Raw genomic sequence first — 11,617 nt, 5'->3', positions numbered from 1 at the left:
TATATATATATATATATATATGTATATATATATATATATATATATATATATATTCAAGGTATTGAATGTAATATAATACGTTATTAAGATAATTAATATTTATTTTGGTTTGACAGAAAACAGTTTGTTGATGATTAGTAGTTTAATTATAATAGATAGATGGTATGTACGTGTTGCGTCTTAAATCATTCACTGCTGACAATGCTTGGGGGTCTGATAACATTGGAATTGTTTGATCTTCGTATTCACTATTATCACCCAGAGCCACGGAGCTATTAGCATTTTCAATGAGATGTTCAATCAATAGTTTGCATCTCGTGCGGTGGCACATTGTCATCGATGGAAGAATAACCAGAATAACAGTATCACAGGTCCCTATTCTTCTAACACCAAGTCAATAACGGGGTTAATTCGGAAACCATTGCTACTAGACACAATATAAGCGGCGTGTGATGGCGAATTAAATGATATGAGAATCGTATTAAGCCTTAAGAAATGTATAAAAACATGACACATGTTGCAGGGACCTACGTAAAATGGTGTATTATGCGAGAAATCGTGTTAAATGTGATAGTATTATCGGGATTCAACTATATACAGTTTTTTAATTCCCACAGAGGTCGGACGAGGTCGCGAGCAATAGCTAGTATTGTATTTAAACTGTATTGCATTATGCCACACCGCAAACTTCATACATTTCTTGAAAATTTTCTTTATTTACAAATATGATGCTCGATAAGTCAAGATAAGTTGTTGTTTCTTCGCCGTCGTCCAGATTTAGGTTAGGTTATAGACCACGTTGTCAGCTTGTAAGAAGAACAATATGAATTGAGTTTCTTGAATCCTACAATAAGCCCCAGGAGGCTCTCGGGCGAGGTCGAGGGTCGGCCGGCGGGAGCTGCGGATGATCCATTGTGTATCGAGTGGGCCAATTCTCCCATTGAACCGCCACTTCTGCCGTCCGCCGTGTAAACATCGCGGATCACATTTCAATGTAAAGGAAGATTTTGGATGCGGTACTTTTCAATACCGCACTATTTTTTTGTAAATTGTGTTCAAAAAAATGAAGAAAATTTTTAAAAGAAAACAACATTGTTATGACATGTGCAAATATTTTGGGGTTTCATTTAGTACTAACTATTGTGTTCTATGATTTATGTATAATATTTTACCAAACTCTCGGCGATGGGATAGAAAGTGCATTTTTGTATAGAGAAAAACATCTGTCAGAAACAATCACGTAACATTATATTAATTGATTTATGACATCATGATGACAATAATAGTTACATATAAAATAAATGTATGATGAGGCAAGGCGAGGCGAGGCGAGGCGAGGCGAGGCCGGGTGTTGCTGGCATGGCATATCGAGAATATAGCGCATCCATTGCGCTTGCTTAAATCGATGTAAACTACAGACAGAATTATTATTGTGTTTTCATTTACCCGTCGGGCTGAATAGCGCTGCGTGCGTTTTTTGCGGCATTGTGCGGCTCCGAGCTCCGAGCCCCGACTCTCTTCTATCCGGCACTCGAACTCAAACGCTGCTGTGAACACGAAAAATGCGGTGCGCTGTCGACGGGTTGACGCTCGGGTGTGTACGCGCGAGTGACGCGTCGCGGACAAGTCCTCGCACATCGAACGGCGCCTCACTAGTTTTTTAGTCGAGTTTTTCGTGTATTTCAGCAAAATGGTGAGTTTTGTCAAAAAGTTACCAAAGACAAAATTGTAGATTATAAAATTCTCTAATATAAACCCATACAAACTGTTTATTTATTATACATGGACAGATTGACTCGACTAATATATCATCGTACAGCCCAAAACACTAGACCTAGAGGCTTGAGATTTCGCATAGATGCTTTTCTGACTATATTAGCCGAGCAACAAGAAAAGATTTTACGAAAGTCATCCCCTATAAGACTAAAGTGAGGGGTTGCACTTTTATGTGGAAGAAGAGGAATGACTCCTACAGAAGAAACACTTGATAATTCACAAAAACACGCTACAATATCATGAAATAAGTATCCTCTTGTGGGTTTTTGAAAAATTATTTTACAGGGCGAGAAAGTCGCGGCCGCCGACTAGTTAAAAATATGATTTTTTTTCTGTTTGAACCGTTCACTGTTATATTTATTCTATGTGGAAATAAATAAAGGGCAATGGTGCGATAGCTGATAGATCGCTAATTTTAATGTCGTCTCCTTACAAATTTTCAGGAAAATATTTCAAACAAAACATACTGAAAAATATCAGACTAATACATATAATATGTCTATGAAAGCCGAAATGTTTGCCCAGTGTGCGCCGATAGATCTGAATCCTCGTAGTCACTAAACTTTCGTTTTAATATTTCAAAGTACATTGTAACGTCGTCTAAACCGTTTGATTGCTATTGCGATATTTAGGTCGGTTACATTCGAATAGTTGGATTTAAACAAATCGCGCCCAAAAAGCGGAAACGGTCAAAACCGAACATTGATTTCGTCCTTAGGCGAATAATATCAATAAACTTTGCCAAATTGAATCTGTAGCAAAGTCCGTAGGCGCGTGCAAAGGATGGTTAGTATGTTGAGCAATAGTTTTTGTTAGGGCAGGAAGTGCGGCGGAGGCGTTGCCGGTGCGGCAGCCACTGCCCGGGCCACTCCACTCCGTCTATATTCTTACCTAATTTGTGCATTAAGACTTATAGAAGCGTGCGGTCTAAATTGCTTTGAACATTTGTGGGTGCTCTTAAGTATGCTTAAATGAAGGAGATAAAGACGTTAACAAAACATAAAAACCTCAATACAAAAAGTGTTGTGGCTTACCTAACCTTGTTTTTTCCCCGTAAGAGCGTAGTCAGACAGAAACCCAGTGAAAGGGTCAATACTTTGTCCGATTCACATTCGAAGCATGAATGTTTCGCTCACTCCTCCGACATCGCGGCGCCCACGCCTCGAGCGGCATAAAATCAGCTATAGCCTGCCTATCTTTACCTAGTAAAACGTTATGTCACGGCGTCTGTTGTCAAGGCTTGAGGGCGCGCGGAATGCAAGGCGTTGACGAGCTGCGCGCGCTCTCCCGATGCGTCGGTCGGGGTTACCGGGTAGACGAGAAGTTCAGTAATGCGCCTTACACTTCAATTAATGGAGAAAAAACTGTCTCTTGCTCGCTATACATATAAAATCGACTGTCCTAAAATGCAATGACTTCTGTAAAAATTCATTGAAAAACATTACTAAAAATGTAATGTAAGCCAATTTATAGTTTTAGCAATACATTTAAAATTTTCAGCAGTTTTGTGCAAATGATAATGATGTATAAAAACTTTGACAGATTGAGAACAGCAAAGTGTGCCGGCGGTTAGTACAAGGTGAGTACTTTTGTACATGGACAAGCTACAGGCGTCACTTCATAAACAAGCCAAAGTTTTCAAACCCGGCAAGGTAGTCGCTAAGAGATTCACGCAATATAATATCATAGAAGTTCGTATCGCTCGCACGCCGCACGCCGCACGCCGCACGCTGCACGCCGCACGCCGCACGCAGCATACCGTACGCAGAGGATACGTACCGCAAATTCTACGTGTGAATAACGCAACGCGTCTTGTGCGCATGCGCTACGTATTTAACGCAGGTGAAATTGTGCGGGGGAGGCAAGCCCCACAGCGTAGCGCACAGGCTCGGGGCCGCGCCAATAAAGACCAGGCCATGCACCACACGTGCCTCCGATGCGAAACATTTCCTCATTTCGCACAGAACCCTCGCCCCGAGGACCCCGCGCGACTGCCGCCCTTATCACTAGCTATTAACTTACATTTTTCGTTGACGCGCCAAGTATGTTGTGCGGAAAGGGAGCCGCTTTCCCCCGTCCGAAACATAGGTAGTATTTTGTTATAGATACGACGACTAAAGATACGATTTCGTATAATGTGCCTGAGCCCAACGGCACACAACAAACATTGTTCTTGTTATTTAATTAAAAAAACAAAAAGCCGGCTCACTGACAGATGTACATACCTATAAATCACTAATATGTATGTATGTGCATTCATGGACTTTCATAACATTTTCTTCTAAAAGTCACGGAACTCGTTTGTCATATATATTCTACGTCCATTGAAAGTGTTTTCAGCCGATGTATGTGCAATTGAGTCAATAACTTCATATTTTTGTCAAAGATAATGAAAGGGATATCAATATGTATATGTACAAGCATACTGCAGTCGACTCTCCAGGGAAGAAGACGAATCGAATGACAACTCACTCGTCAAAATCAGTATAGTCGTTTAAGGCTGTGTAGGCCGTCACAATGGAAGATACATACATATGTATGTATGTATGTATGTGCACGTCCGCCGCCGCGCCGAGCCGTCCGTGCTTCCACCCAATTTAATTGTTTCAGACCGACATATCTGTATTGTACCTATTACAATCTTACTAATATTAAAAATGCGAGTGTTTGAATGGATGGATAGATGTTTATTAGAAGGTATCTCCAGTACGGCTAAACGGATCTCGCAGAAATTTGGCAACGGAAGAACTCATATTAATTAAGATTTTTTTGTAATTTCGTGCGGACGGAGGCGCACACGACAGTTACTTATGTGTCTGGGAGACAGCACATTGTGAGGCTTGACAGTGTGTAAGTGCACGTGGCGTCGACACGCTCGTAAAGCGAAATGCGCCGCTAGGAGAGGGACGGGAATTAAGGCTTAAGGACGTGAATGCATACTATTTTTTATACATAAATGTCAATAAGGCGAAGCGGGCGAATGTTAGGTGTATGTCCGGGCTGGCTGGCGGTGCACACAGCCGCACTCGCCATTTCGGCTACATATAATAGGTAACAAGTGCTTTCATTGTTACATCAAGTATCCAACGACCGTTTTGAATCTTTTGTGTTGCTAAGTAATATTATAAATGCTAAAGTTTGTGTGTAAAGATGTTTGTTATCGTGTGAAATCAATAAATATATTTAAGTATTATATATTTCATTAAAACATATGCTTGCAAATAATTTGATAAAGAACCATCGAAAACCAGTTCATTTCAATCAATATTATTCGTTATATCGTTTCATTTGGATTATTTGAATGAAAGCACCTCTCTTCAAATATCCGAAACTTTTCAAAAAGGTTGTTTGCACTGCGCATGGTCGAGCTCGCCGCCGGGATGTATGTACACTCACATATTATACATTACAGTTTTTCCAATCAAAAGCCTAAACCTTAGATAAACTGCTATATGATGAAATATACCAAACTCGTAAATTCCAAAATATTTCTGGCAAACACTTGTCTCACATAACTACACAGCAATGGCTACACTTTATATCCAATATCACTTTACTTTATGTCACACTATTTAAATAATAATTTAACGTGTCTGCTGTGTTTAATCAATTTCACCAACGCTGACTGTTCCCTCGTCTTGACTAAGCAATCACCAGGTGACGGCGAGGCGACTGCGAGCACAAGCCCGTGCCCGGAAGGAGCGTGCTTGATAACTGCGGTATAACCTTTACGCTTGTCGCCGAGCCGATGAAGAGTGAGAGTTTCAGTTTGAAGTGTATGTTTTATTGTAAGCTTGACATTTATTAAAGTTGAAAAGCTTATGTTCGCGTTAAGAGTTTCTACTCTTATTCCTTTATCATTTATTTTGTGATAGCATTTCAACTTTCCACAGTTTCTTTTACGTTTGACATTTAAAACCAGATGAAATCTTAACTTTTGTAACAATGAATAATCTTTTTTAAATAAGCTCTGTAGCCATCAAGGATCTCTTTATTCAGTTATCCTTACTTCTTTACTAATATTGTAAATGCTGATGCGAAAGCACCTCTGTCTGTCTGTCTGTCTGTCTGTCTGTCTGCCTGTCTGTCTGTCTGTCTGTCTGTCTGTCTGTCTGTCTGCCTGTCTGTCTGTCTGTCTGTCTGTCTGTCTGTCTGTCCTTCTTTCATGCAAAAACTCATGGAACGATTTAAATTAAATTTGGTACATAGATAGTATAGAGCATGAAAAGGACACAGGCTATTTAACGTGAAAAAGTCACTGTAAGCAGTTGAAAAGGGGGATTGAAAATTTGTATGGAAGCATAGTCATTTTTATAGATAGAAGGTTGAATCTTATTTTTTTGACTGTTAATTCGGTATCAATAAATACGACATTCAATGTTTGTAAAAATGTTACCCTCAAGCGTTCAAAACAGCAAGCGGGAATAGAAGTATTATAATATGTGACGTTTATGTGAATGTTTTGTGAGTTTAATATTTTTTGATTTTATTGTATTATAAGTGTTAGTTAAATAAGGAGCCTAAATAATTAAAATGGTATCCAAAGACAGAATTGCACGCGGACGAAGTCGCGGGCACAACTGGTACTTAATAATATATATTTTTTTATATCATAAGGTGGCAAACGAGCGAGCGGCCACCTGAAATCGCTGAAATAGCGAAGTGACCGTTGCCCATAGACATACGCAATCGCATATGCGTTGCCTACATTTAATCGACCGAGGAGAGGATGCACAGAAAGAAAATATTTTCTCTTACCATGCATCCTCTCATCCTGAAAGTCCACTACCACTTCCCAACCCTTCCTCATAAGAAAACGGGTGGGAAGGGAAAGAGGACTAAATTAGGCCTCCGGAACGCACACTCATCAGACGAAACTCGGAATTGCTTCCACTTCACGAGTGTCTTTAATATGGTTCATATTGCATTTATGATATATGTATCTATTTTATTAAATTGTTTAAGGTTGGGTGTCACGGAGCGCCACGCCTCACCGCCGTCGTGAGCCCAATTAAGCGGCAATGAAATGATTTGGATTGGAAAGATTTAATCTGCGCCCCTCGGCGGCGGACGCATGCCCTCGCTTTCTGTGGGACCTGCCCCGCATGCAGGCAACGCGACGCGGCTATGTCGTGGATTATCATCTCGTGATCAAAAGTTTGGCACCCCAGCCACGCGGACATGTCGGCTGCGTAGTCACGTCGACTATGCGTCCAAGTCGGCGACGTGTCCAAGTCGTCTATGTAGACACATCGGCCACGAAACCAGGTCGGCTACGTAGACACATCGGCCACGCAACCAGGTCGGCTACGTAGACACATCGGCCACGCAACCAGGTCGGCTACGTAAGCTGATGGAGTGGGCATTGTATCAATGTTCTTTTTATAACATAGAAAAAAGAAAACATTTAATCACGTCATATAAAAAAAGAAACGCGAGGGTAAGATTACATTAAATGAAGTATTGTAAAGTATAATATAGATTTCTATCCTTTATTCCGACGTCTTGTTGAAATTTGTTGCTCAGTGAAATGAAATTATTGTCGTGTAATGTTAGCACACAACACACAGGTGAGCGTATCGACAGTTGAACATAATCAGCCCCCACGGAATGATGCTAATCATAAAAACAGGATAGATTCAGCGCTAAATCGCGGCACGTGGGCGGCATGCGGGAGGCGCCCGGCTGGCACGCGGCGAGCGCGCGACGGACACGCGCCGCTGCCGCCCTCGCAGCGCTGCCCTGCGCCGTCGCTTTATATTTGAATGCGACCGTTTGATAGTACGACCTATATGTTGTATACATATATTGTTTGACGATCAGCTGTAAGTACCTGTTATCGCATCCGACACGGTCTGCGCGCTGAGCGCCGCCGAGCTCGCTCCGAATCAACCGTACAGACAGTACCTAGCATGCATTACCCTGCGTTCTTCTTTAAAGGAAATAAAAAAGGGGATTAACAGTAAACTATGGTGTTATATGAGACTACGTTCTGTGTCTGCACCCACTTAAAAAAAAGAGATTATGAAACCGTCGCTGAATTATGAAATATATACAAACATTCGCGTTTATAACATTTGCCAGGAAAAGTTTGATTGTTGAACATGCTTAAGTGCAAAGAAAAGAGAAGTAAAGTGGTAAGAACATAAAACTCGAAGAAGCCGAACACGCTCAACTTCTAAAAAGTACTGATAGCAAACAGACCGATTCCAACTTCCTAATGTTTAGGTTCTTAAGAATTTGTAATGTTAAAGATATTTTAAATAATATTTTATATTGAGTGGTAGAGACAAAATACATATTTTGTATATCATTTCTTAGGATTTTGTAGAAAACAAGTTTTTTTTAGTATAATACATCGTGAAAAAAGATGTCGTGATACTTGCTTGTGTTGCTATAAACATGTCGGTGACATGTTTTTTCAAGCGACAAAAACACCGATATTTCAAAAGTTATTGAGGTAACTGAGCCGGTTTCATTTCGATTCTGTACAAATTGTTCTCCTATTGGAATAAGTATCCCCCAGCGACGTATTTGTCCGGAGCCAAGCGCTGCCTGACGGCGGCCGGCTGTCGGCTGTCGGCTGGTGGGGCGTTTCGTGGCTCATTTCAGTTCCTCAACAAATTGTTTCTGGTCGTTTACACATAATGTTACGAGTTCCGATCATTATGTCAACCTGGGACTAGCCGGGCGTAGCTTTCTACTCTTTTATTGTGTCAAAAAACATGAAAAGTGTGTATTTAACAAGGTTTGAGTCAACATGCTTGGAATTTCCGTTCCATAAACGACGAAGGCCAAGCGAGTCTCAATTATAGTAAAAATTATGAAAGAAAATCTTAACGATCTAATGTTCATTTGAATACATGACATCACTTCTTTAAGTTCATCACCTGTAGTTATTCAGTAGATCAGATGGACCTAAGCGGGTGTTAGCCAGGTTGCGGGAGGTCGTGTGTTAACGCAACTGGCACACGCGCCGTTCGTTGGCCTAGGCTCACTCTGCTCAGTGATGCTGAAGAGAAAAATAATATTATACTATAATACAATAATTATTCCAGACTTACTTGTGGCGTAGTAGTGTCATACCATCGACCGTCATGAACCATCGCTCTTATTAATTGAATTCCCACAGCATTGAACATATTAAAGTAATGTCGTCATAAATAATTCATAGCGAGGATACGGTACGGAGGATAGGTAATCCTTAAGCGTGGCTTCTATTTAATTTGCAGAGCCGTTAAGCGATCTCCCATGAAGTCATTTTACGGCAAATATTAATAGAATAAAGGCGCGTGACAGTTTGCCCCGAAAGTGCAAGTTATGTTGATACAACGCGCGACGGCGGCGCTGGCGAGCGGCGGCCGGCCGGGTGGCCGGGTGGCCGGGTGGCCGCTCAGCGCGCGCTCGTACCACGCCACGCCGCGTGTTTCGGCTCCACGCCAAATTATTTGACCAAAGTTTATCGTTTAATTATTCAAATGTATGGAATATGAATCTTATGATCTTCGGATGTAAAATTGATTTTCATGAAATTGTTTATACCACAAAAGCGATCATGATTTTAGATATTGCTAAAAAGGAAGTTATCTGCAATAAGTAATATGAGTTTTATTTTCATAGTTTTGAAGGAGATAAAAACGAAATTGACTTACAACAACGAAAGTTATTATTTGTAGCCGATTGTCTGACTCAACGGGCTCAATAATATGTCTATTTAAGATAGATTAGTTTGACAATTCATTTGAACCGTTTTCAACTGATTTCCCATATAAAACTTGTTACCTTATTAACAGTCCCTTCCTGTGTGAGCGGCGGATTAAAACATTAGCCGTCAGTAGGTATGCTATTAAAATTTTGCCGCCCCGTCTGACCTCTGCATTTCAATAACACAACCCTACACTACTTATTTTCATTGACTTTTATCAACATTAGAGAACTTAAACTAATGAAGGTTAGAATTTCGTCAGTTTGTCTGTGTGTTTGTGGGCGTTAATCTATAAAACGGCGTAACCAATATGGGTTTAGTTTCCATTGCTTAACAATAGTAAGCCTCACTTAACATTTAGTGCACTTATCTCAATCGTTAGAGAAGTAAAAAGAAAATAGATTGAAATCAAAAGTTACGGAAATGCTGACATTTTGATAACAAAATTTTACTCATTGTAAAAATTTAAATAATACATTTATTTACATCGAAAGCATACTAAAAACTTTTTCAAACTGTAAAACGTAAACCAATGATTGTTAAAAATGTGTCGATTTGTCTGTATGTTTGTCTGTAACTCAGAAATGGTTTGAACCATTCGGATATATGTACATTTCACTATTTTATTAAGAGTCTCTTAACGCCTTGGGTTTGTAAAATAAATATGTATTAACTAAAATGTTCAATTTAGAATTTTCCTATATAAATTTTAATTCATGATGGATGAACAGTACAGTTTTTTTTAAACCCTTTTCTATTTTTTTCTCAATATTGGGAAACATATTACCGCCCCCTAAAATCTGCCACCCTAGGCTTCAGCCTACTCAGTCTATTGGTAAATCCGCCACTGGGAAGGGGGCTTATCACTCGTGGACGCTCATCACTCGCTTGCACCCGAGACGATTCTTACAAAACTATCCGATCGGTGTTATGTGACTCGACACGCCACCACAGTTGGAATAGGAAGTAGGAGAACAACGCAACGTAGGAGATATTGCTAGACAAGGCCGACGCAGTACTGTATGTTGTATGTGGTGCAGCGAGCGTGTGCCGGCGGCCTCAAGTGAGCGTTGGCACTGAGCGTGGTGCGCCCCCCGTGCAGTGCCATCCGCTTTATTTACGCACTGCGCATTTATTGCCTCGTGGGATGTCGTGTCGTCCTTTGTTTCGCGCGGTGTGTACAGTGCACACAAAGTAAGCGCTATGGGAAACATATTGTGTTTGTTTTCGATGTTGTCCACATTCGACATTGTTATTCTTATGACATTGCGACTTCTTGGTCTGTGTAAGATATTGTACGTCCGGCCCATTTTGGTTTTAACAATTTTTTTACACTAAGAATCTTCGTACGGAAGGGACGCCTTTGACAAACGAACAATCTTCGAAACTAATGTTGTACACCCACTTCACGCGTATCGCATGATGCGTGCAGTGTGCATACAACGTTGAATCGTGGATACGAGTCATCTATTCGATCAGTAAAGGCATGGCGATTCCACGGTCAACACGAATTTACTAAATGTCACCCTGTACATATTAGTTCCGCCATCTTGAAAATGGCAGCGATTGACTTTGGCGACGAAAGAACAAAATGACGGCGACGCGTGTCTGCGTACAAACCAACTAAAATATTGTATTGCGCAAGTCGTTTAGCGACTACAATCGCCGGGTTTCGTAGATTTACGTACGACGAACCTAAACATATTAAGACGTATTCAATTTATTAACATAGAATTTGTAAGATGATAGCTGAAAAGAGGGTTCTCCGATACCGTGTTTTGGGTGCGGCTGCGGGGTGACTCGGTCAGCTCTCCAGCGTTCTCGGCTAGCTACCCGAGGCCGTTCCGAAAGCCGGACCTCGACGTTAATTTATCTCGAACATTTAGCGAACACCGCGCGACTACGTAGGCTCGTGGAAGCGATTGGACATTGACGAGTCAATATCCAATCGCTTTCACGCACCTGTTTAAATAATAAATGAAAATTGTTTGAAAACAATACCAAATACAATCGCACTGTATACAATTCAACAGGTACGATGTAAACGATTTCGAGCTTTAAGTCGAAAAAAGTAGTTTTATTTTGGTGCGTCACCGAAACTATTAGTTGCGACGTTTTCGAAACGAGACACCGCCA

This window comes from Papilio xuthus, unplaced genomic scaffold, assembly GCF_000836235.2.
Source record: "Papilio xuthus unplaced genomic scaffold, Pxut_1.1 DF828177.1, whole genome shotgun sequence".
Taxonomy (NCBI): Eukaryota; Metazoa; Arthropoda; class Insecta; order Lepidoptera; family Papilionidae; genus Papilio; species Papilio xuthus.
Note: the sequence above shows the minus strand (reverse complement) of the source record.